General features: G+C 41.6%; 1 protein-coding gene across 2 annotated transcripts in view; it reads right to left on the bottom strand.

The window, feature by feature from the left end:
* Positions 1-20,055, bottom strand: part of CNTN1 (contactin 1) — a 279,575-nt gene that overhangs the window by 187,270 nt on the left and 72,250 nt on the right. For both annotated transcript variants that reach the window (XM_077265109.1, XM_077265110.1), the window contains exon 2: positions 10,648-10,731. The gene's annotated coding sequence lies outside the window, so the exon portion shown is untranslated. The remainder of the gene's footprint in view (positions 1-10,647; positions 10,732-20,055) is intronic.

Raw genomic sequence — 20,055 nt, 5'->3', positions numbered from 1 at the left:
ACGCAAACCGGATGGAATAGCATGCCACTGCAAGATGCTGTGGTAGCCATGCTGGTTCAGTATGCCTTCAATTTTGAATAAATCCCCAACAGTGTCACCAGCAAAGCCCCCCCACACCATCACACCTCCTCCTCCATGCTTCACGGTGGGAACCAGGCATGTAGCGTCCATCCGTTCACCTTTTCTGCATCGCACAAAGACACGCTGGTTGGAACCAAAGATCTCAAATTTGGACTCATCAGACCAAAGCAGAGATTTCCACTGGTCTAATGTCCATTCCTTGTGTTCTTTAGCCCAAACAAGTCTCTTCTGCTTGTTGCCTGCCCTTAGCAGTGGTTTCCTAGCAGCTATTTTACCATGAAGGCCTGCTGCACAAAGTCTCCTCTTAGCAGTTGTTGTAGAGATGTGTCTGCTGCTAGAACCCTGTGAGGCATTGACCTGGTCTCTAATCTGAGCTACTGTAAACCTGCGATTTCTGAGGCTGGTGACTCAGATAAACTTATCCTCAGAAGCAGAGGTGATTCTTGGTCTTCCTTTCCTGGGGCGGTCCTCATGTGAGCCAGTTTCTTTGTAGCGTTTGATGGTTTTTGCCACTGCACTTGGGGACACTTTCAAAGTTTGCCCAATTTTTCGGACTGACTGACCTTCATTTCTTAAAGTAATGATGGACACTGGTTTTTCTTTACTTGCTTTTTTCTTGCCATAATACAAATTCTAACAGACTATTCAGTAGGACTATCAGCTGTGTATCCACCAGACTTCTGCTCAACACAACTGATGGTCCCAACCCCATTTATAAGTCAAGAAATCCCACTTATTAAACCTGACAGGGCACAGCTGTGAATTGAAAACCATTCCCGGTGACTACCTCTTGAAGCTCATCAAGAGAATTCCAAGAGTGTGCAAAGCAGTCATCAAAGCAAAAGGTGGCTACTTTGAAGAACCTAGAATATAAGACATAATTTCAGTTGTTTCACACTTTTTTGTTAAGTATATAATTCCACATGTGTTAATTCATAGTTTTGATGCCTTCAGTGTGAATGAAAGTCATGAAAATACAGAAAAATCTTTAAATGAGAACGTGTTTCCAAACTTTTGGTCTGTACTGTATATATATATATATATATATATATATATATATATATATATACAGTGGGGCAAAAAAGTATTTAGTCATTCAGCAATAGTGCAAGTTCCACCACTTAAAAAGATGAGAGGCGTCTGTAATTTACATCATAGGTAGACCTCAACTATGGGAGACAAACTGAGAAATAAAAATCCAGAAAATCACATTGTCTGTTTTTTTATCATTTTATTTGCATATTGAGGTGGAAAATAAGTATTTGGTCAGAAACAAACAATCAAGATTTCTGGCTCTCACAGACCTGTAACTTCTTCTTTAAGAGTATCCTCTTTCCTCCACTCATTACCTGTAGTAATGGCACCTGTTTAAACTTATCAGTATAAAAAGACACCTGTGCACACCATCAAACAGTCTGACTCCAAACTCCACTATGGTGAAGACCAAAGAGCTGTCAAAGGACACCAGAAACAAAATTGTAGCCCTGCACCAGGCTGGGAAGACTGAATCTGCAATAGCCAACCAGCTTGGAGTGAAGAAATCAACAGTGGGAGCAATAATTAGAAAATGGAAGACATTCAAGACCACTGATAATCTCCCTCGATCTGGGGCTCCACGCAAAATCCCACCCCGTGGGGTCAGAATGATCACAAGAACGGTGAGCAAAAATCCCAGAACCACGCGGAGGGACCTAGTGAATGAACTGCAGAGAGCTGGGACCAATGTAACAAGGCCTACCATAAGTAACACACTACGCCACCATGGACTCAGATCCTGCAGTGCCAGACGTGTCCCACTGCTTAAGCCAGTACATGTCCGGGCCCGTCTGAAGTTTGCTAGAGAGCATTTGGATGATCCAGAGGAGTTTTGGGAGAATGTCCTATGGTCTGATGAAACCAAACTGGAACTGTTTGGTAGAAACACAACTTGTCGTGTTTGGAGGAAAAAGAAGACTGAGTTGCATCCATCAAACACCATACCTACTGTAAAGCATGGTGGTGGAAACATCATGCTTTGGGGCTGTTTCTCTGCAAAGGGGCCAGGACGACTGATCCGGGTACATGAAAGAATGAATGGGGCCATGTATCGTGAGATTTTGAGTGCAAACCTCCTTCCATCAGCAAGGGCATTGAAGATGAAACGTGGCTGGGTCTTTCAACATGACAATGATCCAAAGCACACCGCCAGGGCAACGAAGGAGTGGCTTCGTTAGAAGCATTTCAAGATCCTGGAGTGGCCTAGCCAGTCTCCAGATCTCAACCCTATAGAAAACCTTTGGAGGGAGTTGAAAATCCGTGTTGCCAAGCGAAAAGCCAAAAACATCACTGCTCTAGAGGAGATCTGCATGGAGGAATGGGCCAACATACCAACAACAGTGTGTGGCAACCTTGTGAAGACTTACAGAAAACGTTTGACCTCTGTCATTGCCAACAAAGGATATATTACAAAGTATTGAGATGAAATTTTGGTTCTGACCAAATACTTATTTTCCACCATAATATGCAAATAAAATGATAAAAAAACAGACAATGTGATTTTCTGGATTTTTTTTCTCAGTTTGTCTCCCATAGTTGAGGTCTACCTATGATGTAAATTACAGACGCCCCTCATCTTTTTAAGTGGTGGAACTTGCACTATTGCTGAATGACTAAATACTTTTTTGCCCCACTGTATATATATATATATATATATATATATATATATATATATATATATATACATATACATACACACATATGTGCCATGTGTAAGGGGAGATATGAGTTGCAAAGGTTGTTAAGGTACCGTCACATTAAGCGACGCTGCAGCGATATAGACAACGATGCCGATCGCTGCAGCGTCGCTGTTTCATCGTTGTGTGGTCGCTGGAGAGCTGTCACACAGACAGCTCTCCAGCGATCAACGATGCCGAAGTCCCCGGGTAACCAGGGTAAACATCGGGTTACTAAGCGCAGGGCCGCACTTAGTAACCCGATGTTTACCCTGGTTACCAGTGTAAATGTAAAAAAAAAAAAACACTACATACTTACATTCTGGTGCCTGTCGCGTCCCCCGGCGTCCGCTTCCCTGCACTGTGTAAGCGCCGGCCCTAAAGCAGAGCGGTGACGTCACCGCTGTGCTCTGCTTTACGGCTGGCCGGCGCTGACACAGTGCAGGGAAGCGGACGCCGGGGGACGTGACAGACATCAGGTGAGTATATAGTGTTTGGTTTTTTTTTACATTTACAATGGTAACCAGGGTAAATATCGGGTTACTAAGCACGGCCCTGCGCTTAGTAACCCGATGTTTACCCTGGTTACCAGTGAACACATCGCTGGATCGGTGTCACACACACCGACTCAGCGGTGTCAGCGGGTGATCCAGCGACGAAATAAGGTGCTGGCCTTCTAGCTCCGACCAACGATGTCACAGCAGGATCCAGATCGCTGCTGCGTGTCAAACACAACGATATCGCTATCCAGGACGCTGCAACGTCACGGATCACTATCGTTATCGTTGTTAAGTTGTTCAGTGTGAAGGTACGTTTACTCTGCATGATGTGAAATCCATAGTTTCCCTCCAGCATCATATGTGCTGAGAGTTAATCAGCAATGACTAGGGTCTGGATTTCGTTGTGAGTAGGTGTAAGGCTACGTTCACACTTGCGTTGTGCGCCGCAGCTTCGGCGCCGCAACGCACAACGCAAACAAAAACGCAGTTGCGTTTTGAACAAAAAACGCAGCGTTTTGCGCCGCATGCGCCCCCCCCAAAGTCTAGACGATGTTTGGCATTTTTATTAGAAAACGCATGCGTCGTACAACGCACCACGACGCAAGTACTTGCGTCGTCTGCGTTGTCAATACAAATCAATGGTAAAAAAGGCGCATCGACGACGCAAAAGCGACGCAAACACGACGCATGCGTTTTTTAAAAAGTCAGCGCCGCACAAAAAATGCAACATGTTGCGTTTGCTGCGCCCTGACAGGTGCGCCCTAACGCCGCATGCGGCGTACGACGCACCAAAACGCATGACAACGCATGTACATGCGGCCCCAATGTTAAAGATAGGGCCGCACGACGCATGCGTTTTGTTGCGGTGACGACGCTGCGGCGCACAACGCAAATGTGAACGTAGCCTTAGAGATATGCGGGATGCCTACTCACCAGATCTCTACCTCAAGGGTGTGGTTGGAGGGAGTTAAATGTGCAGCAACTGTTTTTTTTCTGTCTGGTCTGTTTGGAGCAAGGAAGCCTCCAGGTTCTGGTGAGAGGTGCCGTGTGTTTTTGTCCCAGAAGGCTTGAGCCATACTGGGGAGGACTTTTGTATGGACTTTTTATTTTCATTTGTGCCAGAAAGGCTGTTTTTGTGTTTCTATTTTGGTTGTATGGTTTATGAAGCAATAAACCTCCCAGAGACTTGAATATAAAATGTTCCTGTGTCTATCTCAGGAAGCAGCTGAGTGAGTCGACCTTCCACAGCGTACATAGAGTGTACATATATTTAACTTATTCCCAATTTTCCTCATTTCATTACTGTGCTGTTCTCAATCTCCTAGACATTAATTTTCAGGACAGCAGGGTGGATATACGTATTAGACATGCTGACATTCAAAATAGTTGTTTCTACTTCCTAATACAGCAGATGAAATAAGTATTGAACATGGCACCAATTTTCTAAATAAATATATTTCTAAAGGTGTTATCAACATGAAATTCTCACAAAATGTCTGTAAGAACCCATACAATCAATTGATAGATGTCCATAAATTAAATTATGAAAAAAAATGAGAAATTACACAGGGAAAACTACTGAACACCTGAAGAAGGATGTGCAAAAAGTAATGGAAAGACATGACACCAGCTGAAATATATGAGTAATTAGAAAGCAATCCAGCCACTTATTGAAAAATATCAGCTGGTCCAACTAATGGACTATCAAAAAGGTGTCTCATTACCAAGATGCCAGACAAGAAACATCATGAGATGTGTAAAACCGGTGAGCTGTCTCAAGACCTTTGCAACCTTATTGTTGCAAAACATACTGATAGTATTGGTTTCAGAATAGTCTCTAAACTACTGGAGGCACCAGTGAGCACTGTTGGGGCCATAATCTGGAGATAGAATGAAAATCATCTCAGAAGAGATGTCTAAAAGCCAAGGACCACCTGTGTAGAGCTACAGAAAGACCTGGAATCAGCAGGTACAATTGTTTCAAAGAATAGTATGAGTAACGCACTTAGCCTCCATGGCCTGTATGCACGCTCACCACACAAGACTTTTAAAACATTTACACAAGCCTATGAAATACTGGGAAAATATAGTCTGGCAGACGAGACCAAAATCGAACTCTTTGGATGCCATAATACACACCATGTTTGGTCGCCAAAAGTTACTGCATTTCACCCTAAAAAGCACCATACCCACAGTGAAATTTGGAAGTGGGAACATCATGATATGGTACTGTTTTTCATACTGTGCATACCTTAACTGACAAACTTCATATAATTGAAGGAAGGATAAATGGACAAATGTACCAAGACATTCTTGATAAAAATCTGCTGTCATCTTCCAGGATGATGAAAATGAAAAGAGGGCGGACATTTCAGGAAGACAAAGACACCGCCAAGGAACCTCTCAATTGGTTTCAGAGAAAGAAAATAAAGATGCTAGAATAGCCCAGGAAATCACCTGACCTGGATCCAATAGAAAATTTATGGAAGGAACTAAACCTCAGAGTTCATAGAAGGAGCCCACGGAACCTTCAGGATTTGAATAGTTTTTGGGTGGAAAAATGGGCCAAAATCAAACCTGAACAATGCATGCAACTAGTCTCTCAATACAGGAGGCGTCTTGAAGCTGTAATCACCAACAAAGGCTTCTGTACGAAGTATTAACTAAATTTCAGTTAGCGTGTTCAAAACTTTCTCCCTGTATAATTTCTCATTAATACACATAACCTAATTTATGGATATGTATAGTTTGATTTTTTTTTGCCTGTGTGGAACGGATAGGTTGTTACCGACATCAAGGGAGAATTTCATGTAAATAGCACTTTTAGAAAAAAATGTAATTAGAAAATTGGTGACGTGTTGAATACTTATTTCACTGGCTGTATGTTAGTATTAATTTTTTTTTTTTTCACTGGCTACCATTTTGTTTTAGAAGAGAAGAAAAAAAAAAGTTTGGAAAATGAACTTGCTACGTTAATGTTTGGCCATAGTCTCTGAATGTTCTCGCCTTGTGATCTCTGTTCATTGCATCCAGACACTTGATATTACAGAAGAAAAGATTATTCTTTTAATTGAGATATTATTGATAAATTACTGACATTTTTACACACTAAATACCGATATTATAGTCTATAATGTAATAGCAATTTTCTTTACTATTCTACTAATGGAACCTGGCCAGAACAGACTGAACCAGAGCAGTACATATACATCACAATTTGTACTCTATATATACATATCAGTGACAGTGATACACATGTGCATGTACAGGCATTCGGATGAATACAGCAGAACCAACAGAGAAAAGTCAAATATAGGTCAAGAAAAGATGAGAAAAAAAATTAGAGTAAAACACCTTTATTAGGATAATTGGTGAAATGGTGGCACAACTAACGGAGGTGCCTGCACATACAGATAATGAAACATAATAGTACATTGCAGCATCCCGTGGGGAATGTAAATGCAACACAGAGGTAAAGAATACACCAAAAAAGAGCTGGTGGTCAGATGACCACTCACTGGACAGATGCAGCAAAGCAGCCCCAGAACATAAAAGAGCCTCCTCCATGTTTTATCAGTGGGGGCCTACTGCATCCTGCTAGTGCAGCTGTCATTTGACAAGATTTTGGTGAGGCTACTTTTTAAGATGTGTTTTTTCCTCCTCCATGTTTCATAGTAGGGACAGTGTTAGTTTCTTGATATGCTTCATTTTTCCATCGGTCAACATAGAGCTAATGTGCCTTGCCAAAAAGTTCCATTTTTGTCTCATCTGTCTATAGGACAGTCTCCCCGAAGCTTTGTGGCTTGTCAACATGTAGTTTGGGAAATTTCTGCCTGGCTTGTTTATGATTTTTTTCAACAATGGTGTCCTCCTTGGTCGTCTCCCATGAAGTCCACTTTGGCTCTTAAAACGGCGGATGGTGCTATCTGACACTGATGTTCCTTGAGCTTGAAGTTCACCTTTAATCTGTTTAAAAGTTTTTCTGGGCTCTTTTGTTACCATTCATATTATCCGTCTCTTTGATTTGTCATCAATTTTCCTCCTGCGGTCACGTCCAGGGAGGTTGGCTACAGTCCCATGGATCTTAAATTTCTGAATGATATGTGCAACTGTAGTCACAGGAACATCAAGCTGCTTGGAGATGGTCTTATAACTTTTACCTTTAACATGTTTGTCTATAATTTTCTTTCCAATCTCCTGAGACAACTCTTTGCTTTCCTTTGCTTCCTCAGGTCCATGTTGAGTGTGATACGCACCATGTCACCAAACAGCACTATGAGTTTCTGTAGCCCTACATACAGGCCCACTCACTGATTCCAAGATTGTAGACACCTGTGATGCTAGTTAGTGGACACACCTTCTTTTAACATGTCCCTTTTGTCACATTATTTTCAGGGGTACCATCATGTCTGTCCAGGCCTATTTCAGGAGTTTTTTTTTTTTTTTTAATTCTGTGGAAGCATGATTGAAAAGAAATGTCTGACTTTCATTTGTCCATTTTCATAGATCTTTTATTTATTATTACTTTTGTCAGATTCAAGTTATTTCTGTGACCATTGTGTGTTTTTGTGTCTTTAAATGAGAGGTACCAACAATTTTGACCACATGTGTATAAGAGTGCTGGAGAAGATGCAGTATAACTTGAATTTTATTAATTCTGGGCATAACAGTCCAGTGGGGGGTCCTAATCAGTGGCTGACAGCTATGCACATTTATATATGCAAGACTGCCAATCACTTATTAGGACTGGCCGCTAGACTAAGAAACCCAGAATGGCAAGAATTTAAAAGAAAAATACTAATTAAGCTGAATCTTCACCACAATCCTACAGATCAATCTGTTGAACTCCTCCTGCCCTATAATATTCTGTTGTCATTGCATGTTCAACGTGACAGGTTCCCCATAAGTCATAAGGGCAATGCAACAAAAAAAGCCTAATCGTGGACAGGTTCATTAGTCCCCTGCCATGACTAGACCAGTGCAGGCAAGCCATGGACCTTAGGTTCACGTGGAAAATTGCCCAAATGCACCAGCACATCAGCTTCATTGGTCAGTGTGCTCTCCATGTTTAGTCAGTTCCGAAAACCAACACTGACCAAAAATACATCCCTCAAAAAGCCTCGTTTCACACACAAAAAAAGGCCATTTTCCTTCAGTTTGCTGGATCAGATTTTCATCAATATTTGGTCAGGTTGTCTGTTTTTACCATCAGTGATTTCTTTGTTATGTCAATGAAAAGAAAAAAAATACAACACTTCTCTGACCCATCACAGTACAGATGTGAGGGAAAAAAATGAAAAAAGCCTTAGCACAAACAAGAAAGAATAGCGCTGCATGTGGAGTGTCCAAAGCAGACAAAAGTCTTACAAAACCTACTCATCCATACAATGGCCGAAAACCTAAGACAGGAACATAATGGAAGCCAGATGAACCCTAAAGTCAATGGAGGCCCTTTCTAATTCTTTTCTATGTTCCTAGAATGGAACAGAGAAACAAAACTTGAAAAGGCAGGAGAGAACAGAGCTGTGCCTTGCCACATGTTCAAATAAATGGTTGTCCCTTAATGTCATCCATGTAGCATAATATGGTAAATGGATAAGGATCACCTTCATTGAGCAACCCCTTTAACTGCTGTGTCTGTCCAAGAAGTAACCAAAATACTCCATGCAAAACTGTGTGGACCTAAAGGGTCAGTGCATGACACAGGAATCCTCTTCATTAAGGCATGGAGTCCTGCACTGTCGTCTCCGGTCCTGCATTAGCCATAATAAAGTGTATACTGTGTGATCGCTTTCTGCTGATTCACGAGAATACTAATGGTCAAAATCCAGCCAATAATCCCACTTATAGTTTACAGCACCCTGAAACCAGTGCATTAGGGGCAGAATCATTAGCCATACTAAACGCACACATTTCATTTTAGTGATGAGCGAATATACTCGTTACTCGAGATTTCCCGAGCACTCTCGGGGGTCCTCCGAGTATTTTTTAGTGCTCGGAGTTTTAGTTTTTAGCGCCGCAGCTGAATGAGTTACATCTGTTAGCCAGCATAAGTACATGTGGGGATTCCCTAGCAACCAGGCAACCCCCACATGTACTGTACTTATGCTGGCTAACAGATGTAAATCATTCAGCTGCGGCGAAGAAAACTAAAACTCCGAGCACTAAAAAATACTCAGAGGACACCCGAGCATGCTCGAGAAATCTCGAGTAACGAGTATATTCGCTCATCACTATTCATTATCTAATATCTATATGAAACTGTAGCTTATATAGAGAGACAATGTAATGGAAAACCGTAGCTTACGTAGAGATAAGGCCACATATTCATATGACCATTACTTACAACAGTATAACCATTACACACTACAAATAGACCCTAGTGGCTGTTTTGGGGGGTTTTGTTTTCTGCTGGACTTTTAGGACTATTACAGGATCAGACTGACGGGCCAGTCAGGCCGTGCAGCTAAAGGGAACCTGTCACTTTGTACATTCAGTGTCTGATTTGTGGACAGCATGGTAGGAGGAAAGAGAAGCTGAGCAGACTGTAAGAAAAGATTGAGCATAACTTGTATTTTATTCAATAAAATCCCTTGTGTTTCTATGTATAGGAGTCCAGTGGGTGGAGCCACTGGTGATTGACAGTCTTCCTTGTATGCACAGCCATGCAAGGACCACACATTGGACTCATATACAAACAAGGATTTCAATGAGGAAAATGTATGCTTTTGCCAAAATTTTTGCCATGAAAATTTATATTTTTCTGACCATTTCGTAATCTATAACATCCTGCTGGCAGACTCCATTTTCAACATAAGAGGTTCCTTTAATATTTTTTTGGGCCAAAAGTTTGCGTTCAAGTCTGTATACAAAAACTGCACATACAAGTAAGCTTACATATAAGAATTTTGGAAGTGCTCCAGACTTTTTTTTTATATTCCAGAGATAGACTGCTACACCGTCTGTAAACCATTATTACAATGAAACATCCAATTACAGGGAAACGTGGAGGTGTCACGCTGCTACAATCATGATGACATTGAAAACAGAGTTAAAAAAATCTTTCTGTGGAGCATGTCACATAGTACCGTAGCTATATGGTAATGGATAGCTCAGATGGAAATTCGAAGAAATAATTAGAAAGGCTGAATATTATAAAAAAAACCAAGTCCCCAGTCGTTAAGCCAGCTGTAGTCATGCACACCACAATTTATGGAATACTGCAGTGAACTTGCTGCAGAATGGGCGTCTGAAATCAGCTATCAAATAATCCTGACTCGGTACTTCTGGACTGAAAGACGCCTGTTCCCACCGACCGGCCATTAAGATGTAATAAAATAATAGCTGCGTCTTACCTGGACACCGGCACCAGTTGGCTATTGTGAATATAGATGAAAAACGGAGGTCTGTCCCATCAAAATGCTCCTCATAGCAACCGTCTGCAGCAGAAAAAGGGAAATGTCACAATGCGATCTTCTCAGCAAGGAAAGTCATGCACAGAACATCCCCTGTCCTTCCTTCAATAACGGGCATGTAAATTTACACTGCAACATTGTGCGAACGCTGCAGAACTCCCCATACAGCCGACATTCTATGTTCCCAGCCCAGGTTTTCTCTTCTTCTAGCCTTTCAGCCAAGCCATTGCTATAGTGTGCACAAACATACTGGATTTCACTGCAGTGACTTGCCGAAAATCTCACAGCCGTCCTCTGTCTGCTCAGAGATGGTGAATGAGAGCTGCATGCATAATTCAATGCATTAAAATCTTCCTGCACTTCCTAGAGTAACGGGAATGGAAGTAATGGAATATCGATTGCTCTGACAATGGAAGTCAGGAGAATAGCTTTTTGGAAACAACAGCCTAGTCAATAAAAAGATGAGTTTATATTTACCAGGGATATGCTGGTTAATCTCTCGTCATCATTCTAGCCTCACCTATCTGATGGCCTGTAGGGCAGCCATCTTCATATTGCTTGGCGAATGCTGAGAAATCAGGACCAGACGATTCCCTGCATACTTTACACCACTGGCCATTATTCAATCAGAAACTAAAGTCATATTAGAATACCAAATACTGTAAGCACATTTAAAATAGCTGTGCCTGAACAGAAATAAACATATCGAAAAAAAAAACCTGACGAAGCGATGGCGAAACACGCGTTGGAGTGGCGTCAGAGGGTTGTAATGTGCCGATTCAGGTCAGTATCATGCTTTAACTGAAAAACGATCTCTTATACCTTGAGGGATTTCTACTTTTGGAATTGTGCAATACATATGGATCAAAACAATGGACCTATTCTTTGGTCAATAGTAGAGATGATCGAACAAGAAGTTTGGCATTAGTACCGGACAATTAGTGTCTGGTGCTAAATGCTGAACACGGACTTCTCCCGGACGTCTGTTGCAATGTTGAGAGTTTCTGGGGAAGTCCATTGCAGAGAGAGATTTTTTTCAGATCCAAAGTTTGGGTCTCTATTGTTTCAATGGGGTTCAGGTTCTGGATCAAGTTCAGGTACAGTTCTGGTTCCCGATCCGAAATTTGGACTAAAGGTTGGGTTGAGTACCAGAACCCAAACTTCTACTTCATCCCTAGTCACTAGACATTTAATTTTTGTTCATTATCCTGTTCTTACCAGACATTTATACTTTATTTATATTATTTATTACGGTAATTCAGATTGATTTACTTGTATGCACAACACACTATATTTGTCACTAACAGAATAATTAATGATCCACTGTTGAAATTTTCAATCATGTCACATACCTCTCCCTCTCTTTTTATTATCTACTTTTAATCATGTCCTTTGTGTTTCATGTTTTTTTCTTATTCTCTCACAAACAATTAATACAGTAATTTGTATACTATTTATGCATGCCTCTTGAATACAGTGTTTTAGGTTATAACGCTATTGAAGGTCTAAGGGCTCATACTCACCTGCGAGCAAAACGGACGAGTGCAATCCGATAAAAAATCGGATGGCACTCGGACCAATGATATTCAATAGGTGACATCTCATTTGCGACTTTTTTCTCAGCCGAAATCGAACTGAGAAAAAAATCGCAGCATGCTGTGATTTGCTGCGAGTCTCGCCAATGCAAGTCAATGGGTGCGAGAAAAAAACAGACGGAATACGGACCATCCGTTTGCCGTCCGTTTTTTATAGATACCTTACCATTCTGTGGCATAGAACACTGTAAATGGTATTGTAAATCATTGTATAAAAATTGTTGCAGAGAGAAAAACGCATTGCATATCGATGTCATACGGATGTAAAACGGATGGTGCGATTAAAAATCGCATTGAACTCGCATGGCAATTGCATAGTTTGCATCCAATTTTTTCGGTCCAGATTATGGACCGTTTTTTTTCTAGCAAGTGAGTATGACCCCTAATATGCATACAAAACACATGTATCAAGTAGTATACAGCTCATAGATGTCCAGAGTTAAGCTAAAACTTCAATACAGAAAAATAGAAGACATTTTCATTTACATCCTTTAAGAAAAAAGTAAGATAAATACACATTACTGGCTGACAAAACTACTGACACATTTGTGTCCAGTACGGTGATTTTGTGGTTTATATAGTTAGGTACGTTGTAAGATTTATGCTTCATGGTCCACTGTGATATTCTTTTCAGGCAAGCTTCACGTTCAGGGGTTCTGTCGAGACTTACGTCTGGACCCCAAAAAAACAGGACTCAGGCGTATGTGCTGACGCGCCACTGACGTTATAGATGCAGATGGAGTCATAGTGTGCTTTGTTATGTATCATTTTTGGCAGTATACACCTAGTTGAAACAAGACATACTTGCTGTCCGCCTCCAATAGACATATATGTCTGATAATGATGTACGACAGAGCACCCTGTGACTTTGTCCGCATCATTAGTCAATGGTCCCAATAGCGCATATGCCCACATTTCATTTTGCAGGGGTCCAGATGTAAGCCCAGCACAGTCACTGGGTGCAGGGCCAGACATGATGTGAACATTGTTGCAATCCCGACCGGAAAACGAGAATTGGAGGGAAACAGGGCTCTACTACATCTCATGGGCAATTTTACTATAAACAATGGGGCTCTAAAAAAAGAAATGCTACCAGTAGATTAGCTCCATTCACTTGAATACATAAGATGCCGTCCTGTCAACTTATGTTAAAAATATAATATGCTATCTGAGATGGGCGGATGTGACAAAATTTGAATTCGCCAAATTACTCGAAAAGTAGGGTTTTTTCTTTTAAACCATTTTCCAGCCCTCTGCAGTTCAGCAAAATGTCATCCGCAGCTGACCGGCATTTTGTTGAATTTTAAAAGGAGAGAATTACAAGAGAACAGTATTCTAAAGAATTTGGATTTTAGTCAAATTCGATTAGCATTCAATTCCATTCCACTCAAATAAATGAGCCCATCTGTATAGGCCTGTGTTAATTCTAGTCTTACAGATCACCTAATAGATGTGATAAAATATATCTAATGCAGGCACAGAGCTGTTTTGTATAAGTGCACTCTACTCAGGGATCTTCTGCGAAGGCGACTTCAGCTCTAGTGACCTCCGATACACTGCACAGCGATAATATGCTCTCCCCACTTCATCTCCGCATAGTCATCGCTTTGTACACATGGTTCCTAGCAATGACTGTGCAGGGAGCAAGTGGAAACAGCACCTTAACATTTCTATTACCTGTATGCCCATATTAATACGTCATATACATGCCAGCGGTGACAGATTCCCTTTAAGATTAAGCCTGCTAAGAAAGACCAGAACAAGAGGGTCTGGAGAACAGTGAGCAGTTACAGACCACTTCCTGATGACTACCAGTTGGCAACTTGAGGAATACCATAAAGCAGTGTTCCCCATCTCCGGTCCTCAAGGCCCACCAACAGGTCATGTTTTCAGGATTTCCTTAGTATTGTCCAGGTGATAATTGCATCACCAGTGCAATACAAAGGAAAGCCTGAAAACATGATCTGATGCTGGGCCTTGAGGACCGAAGTTGGGGAACAGTGCCATAAAGTGACCCTCAAGTGACTTGCAACATTTGAACGGGCTAGCCTTCCTTTACCACTAGTTGCAAGGTAGCTTGGCTTGGAACAGTGATATCCAGACACTGACAACAGATGTGTAGCCTATGTATGAAGTGGTGCAGAGACCTTAGCCATGAAAGCTGTCATACAGTCACTGGGTGGTGCTGTGGCTTGAGACAGTGGTAGAAGCTGTCATTGACATGGATCAGCTCTGCTATGGCCAGAGAAAGAGAAGTAGATTATGGCTTGCATAAGAAATACTTATAAAGAGCAAGTGTGTATTTTCAGAACAATTGTGTCCTTCATTTCTAAGCACTCATTGCAGATTGTTGCTGTAAGAACTAGTAGAAACTGATCCGAGTAATGCGGCAAGGAGTGGAGTGATGGCCACCATGAACTCAGTGCTGCTGGGATGTGATTGGTGACAAAAACCACGTGTGTGTGTGTGTGTGTGTGTGTGTGCGCGCGTGTGTGTGTGTGTGTGTGTGTGTGTGTGTGTGTGTGTGTGTGTGTGCGCGTGTGTGTGTGTGTGTGTGTGTGTGTGTGTGTGTGTGTGTGTGTGTGTGAAAGAGACTGAAGCTGTTACTCTGCCACTCCAAGCTATTTTCCTCATTGTAGTGTGACTGACGAGCTCTGTGCGTCCTGTAAGGTGTCCTGCAGTGGAACCGCCAAACGTAGACACTGTTCCAGTTATTTTGTAACCAACAAGTCCAATGCCTGTATTTAGACAAGAACTGTGCCTGCATACTGTGGTGTAACAACAATTAAAGTGGTTCTCCAGGCTAAGATATGTCATCAATATAAGATCAGTTGGGGTCTGACACCTGACACCCCCAATGATCAGCCATTATCAACACCTACTACAGCTGAATGTAAAAAGTGAACAAAGAGTAACAGCAAAGTTCCATTCACCATGATGTGACTGTACCTGGGTTCTGTAGCTCACCTCCTATTGACGTGAATAGGAGCTGTGCAGTAGTACCTGGGAATGGTCATGTTCTGTCCAGGTCCATTCATTGTTTACATCTGGTGGCAACCAGAGCAGTGTCATGTGCTGGACCCTCACTGATGTGATACTGATGACCTGCCCTAAAGGTAGGTCTTCAATATCAGAAACCTTGAGAGCCCCTTAGACTTGTGCCATCATTGAAAGACTGCAATTGCTATACACTGCCATCACTTGTCCTGAGTATAACGGTTTCAAGTTAACCTTATATAGTTACATAGGTTGAAAAAGACCTAGGTCCATCAAGTTCAGCATTTCTCCACCAATTATACATTTCGACACTAATTTATCTATAGCCCACAATGTTATGTGCATCAAGGAAATCATCCAGACCTTTTTAAAAGCTGCTATAGTGTCTGCCATTACTACCTCTTGTGGTAGGGCATTCCACAGTCTGACTGCTCTAACTGTAAAGAACCCTTTCCTATTTAGCTGCTTGAATCGCCTTTCTTACACCTGTAATGAGTGTCCCCTGTAAGTCTATGGGAGCCAGAATGAAGTTCTCATAGACTTACATTGAGAGCGTGTTCCTGTTAAAGGGCTATTCCCATCTCTAAGATCATAGCCCAATATATACAGTAGTAATAATAATACTAGCAAATACCTCCAATTAGAAATGTAGTATAGTTCTTCTGATTAGCTATGTCGCTTACCCCATGTGCAGGGCATTGCAGTAACTTGGGTATTCATAGTTCTGACCACTCATATAGTGACAGTTAGTTAGCCGTTAGTTGTAATAACCATGGATAACTAAGCTGCTGCAATACCCTGCACATGGGGAAAGTGACATAGAGAATTACACCTACTACATTTTGGGAAAGGACCTTGTAGATGGGAACACTCCTTTAACTCTGACTTCTAGTCAATCAGAAGGTGCAGTGACAAGATGGAGGATCGGTACCAGAGCGGTGACGGGAGCAGCTAAAGATGGTGGAAGATATGTATCTTGCTAGGGTCAGGGAATATGAATTAGTGATATCACTCTGGTGGTGAAATAAAAATAAAAAAATTATGCAATGGTGCTTAAAGCACCTTAAATAAAAATACAGAAGCTATCAAAATAAAGTACGAAATTAATCAGCAAGGAATTGAAACTTGAGAGAATGATAATTTTTTGGGAGGACCCATTCCAGCGGCCATATCACTAGTCTGTGGCCACTGGATGCTGGATGGGAGCTCTTATCGGACAGTATCCCGGCTCCTCTTTTGATTAGCTGCCTGGTGTGACATCATCATAGCAGCATGACGCACATGTGACACGGCTAATCAAAAGAAGGGGCTCAATGACGTCAGGTCAATGGCAGCTTTTGGGGCTCCCGCCCAGGGCCACTGCAAATCAACTATCAACCCTAATTAGAACTATTGAAAAAAAATTATAACATGTACGTTTTCAATTTTCTTCTCACGTCTGAGAGGATCGGACTCCAAGAAGGCTTTTTTAAGATGGCTATTTTTTCTAGGCCCCTTCCTGATATTCTGATGTTCAAAGACTATTCTGAATAATAACAACCTAGCTTGCTCATTTTAGCCTACGATCTGAGACAGACCTTCTACCACTGATTTTTTGTTTTAATTATGCAGAAAGAATCTTCTATTTTTTCAGAATATTCTTCAAAGAGATTAAGAAACCTGAAAATAATTATACTTAAAAAAAATTACCTTTCAAACATGACATCACACATTTTGAGCACTTAACAGAAGGTATTTGCGCAATAGAATAAATCTATGCTGGGAAGCAAATTGCATCCAACCTCTAAGGCAATTTTAACCTTCAGTGTTTTTCTTCAAAAAAGGAAACAGCCACAAAGTGCTCTGTAGGAGATGTGATCCGACATTTGGTACATTTTCTGATTACAAAAGATACCAAAGTGAGAGCGAGACTAAAATACTAAAATTGCACAAGGCTCTAGGAAAGTCAATAGGATATTCACAGCTCTGGTATTGCTCAAGTAGCTGTTAACAAAACACGTTCGTCTTGGACTCGATATATATACAACTAGCTGTACTACCCGGCTTCGCCCGGGTTAATGACTGCTGTTAGCAAAATAGAATGTGTTAACAAAAATTTATTCTGCACACAAAAACCACAAAACAAATAGATAGAAATGTAATTATTAAAAGGCAAAAACTAAGCAAATAGAAGCATTTCACAACATATATTAGCTTTGTTATACTGAGAATGTCTTTGTTGCCTATATTAACCAATCAGAGCTCAGGTTAATTAACTGTAGCAAAATAGAAGCTGAGCTGTGATTGGTTGCTATTGGCAGCCTGATAAATCCCCAGCCAACAGGAAGCCCTCCCCCCTGGCAGTATATATTAGCTCACACATACACATAATAGACAGGTCATGTGACTGACAGCTGCCGTATTTCCTATATGGTACATTTGTTGCTCTTGTAGTTTGCTTATTAATCAGATTTTTATTTTTGAAGGACAATACCAGACTTGTGTGTGTTTTAGGGCGAGTTTTATGTGTCAAGTTGTGTGTGTTGAGTTGCGTGTGGCGACATGCATGTAGCGACTTTTGTGAGATGAGTTTTGTGTGGCGACATGCGTGTAGCAACATTTTGTGTGTTGAGTTGCATGTGACAGGTTAGTGTAGCAAGTTGTGTGCAGCAAGATTTGTGCATGGCGAGTTTTGCGCGTGGCGAGTTTTATGTGTGGTGCATTTTGAGTATGTGCAAGTTTTGTGTGAGGCAACTTTTGCATGTGGTGCAACTTTTGTACATGTGGCAATTTTTCTGTGTGTGCAAGTTTTGCATGAGGTGAGTTTTCCATGAGGTGAGTTTTGCACGTGTGGCGAGTTTTGCGTGAGCCTAGTTTTGCATATGGCGAGTTTTGCATGTAGCGAGTTTTGAGTGGTGACTTTTGTGTTTCGACTTTTATGTGGCGAGGTTGGTGTGTGTGTGTGGTGAAATGTGTGCTGAGGGTGGTATATGTGTTCAAGCACGTGGTAGTGTGTGGCGCATTTTGTGTTTGTGTTCATATCCCCGTGTGTGGTGAGTATCCCATGTCGGGGCCCCACCTTAGCAACTGTACGGTATATACTCTTTGTCGCCATCGCTCTCATTCTTTAAGTCCTCATTGTTCACATCTGGCAGCTGTCAATTTTCCTCCAACACTTTTCCCTTCACTTTTTCCCCATTATGTAGATAGGAGCAAAATTGTTTGGTGAATTGGAACGCGCGGGGTTAAAATTTCACCTCACAACATAGCCTATGACGCTCTCGGGGTCCAGACGTGTGACTGTGCAAAATTTTGTGGCTGTAGCTGCGACGGTACAGATGCCAATCCCGGACATACACACATACATACATACACACATTCAGCTTTATATATTAGATATACCTGTATGTAATCTCCTGTATATAGTATATACCTGTGTGTCATCTCACCTATATATAGTATATATCTGTGTGTCATCTCCTGTATATAGTATATACCTGTATGTCATCTCCTCCTATACATAGCATATACCTGTGTCATCTCCTCCTGTATATACTATATACCTGTAGGTAATCTGCTCCTGTATATAGTATATACCTGTGTGTCATCTCCTCCTGTATATAGTATATACCTGTATGTCATCTCCTCCTGTATGTAGTATGTACCTGTATGTCATCTCCTCCTCTATATAGTATATACCTGTGTGTCATCTCTCCTGTATATAGTATATATCTGTGTGTCATCTCCTCCTGTATATAGTATATACCTGTGTGTCATCTCCCCTGTAAATAGTATATACCTGTGTGTCATCTCCTGTATATAGTATATAGCTGTATGCCATCTCCTCCTGTATTAGCCCTCGTTCACACGTTATTTGGTCAGTATTTTTACCTCAGTATTTGTAAGCTAAAATGGCAGCCTGATAAATCCCCAGCCAACAGTAAGCCCACCCCCTGGCAGTATATATTAGCTCACACATACACATAATAGACTGGTCATGTGACTGACAGCTGCCGGATTCCTATATGGTACATTTGTTGCTCTTGTAGTTTGTCTGCTTATTAATCAGATTTTTATTTTTGAAGGATACCAGACTTGTGTGTGTTTTAGGGCGAGTTTCGTGTGTCAAGTTGTGTGTGTTGAGTTGCGTGTGGCGACATGCATGTAGGGACTTTTGTGAGATGAGTTTTGTGTGGCGACATGCGTGTAGCAACTTTTTGTGTGTCGAGTTGCATGTGACAGGTTAGTGTAGCAAGTTGTGTGCAGCAAGTTTTGCGCATGGCGAGTTTTGCGCGTGGCGAGTTTTATGTGTGGTGCCTTTTGAGTATGTGCAAGTTTTGTGTGAGGCAACTTTTGCATGTGTTGCAACTTTTGTGCATGTGGCAATTTTTCTGCGTGTGGCAATTTTTCTGCGTGTGCAAGTTTTGCGTGTGGCGAGTTTTGCACGTGTGGCGAGTTTTGCATGTGGAGAGTTTTGCGCGTGGCGAGTTTTGAGCGGCGACTTTTGTGTTTCTACTTTTATGTGGCGAGGTTGGTGTATGTGTGGTGAAATGTGCACTGAGGGTGGTATATGTGTTCGAGCACGTGGTAGTGTGTGGCGCATTTTGTGTGTGTGTTCATATCCCCGTGGTGGTGTGATTATCCCATGTTGGGGCCCCACCTTAGCAACTGTACAGTATATACTCTTTGGTGCCATCGCTGTCATTCTTTAAGTCCCCCTTGTTCACATCTGGCAGCTGTTAATTTGCCTCCAACACTTTTCCTTTCATTTTTTCCC

Source organism: Ranitomeya variabilis, chromosome 5 (assembly GCF_051348905.1).
Source record: "Ranitomeya variabilis isolate aRanVar5 chromosome 5, aRanVar5.hap1, whole genome shotgun sequence".
Lineage (NCBI taxonomy): Eukaryota > Metazoa > Chordata > Amphibia > Anura > Dendrobatidae > Ranitomeya > Ranitomeya variabilis.
The sequence above is the reverse complement of the archived record's forward strand: the minus strand, read 5'-3'. Positions and strand labels throughout refer to the sequence as shown.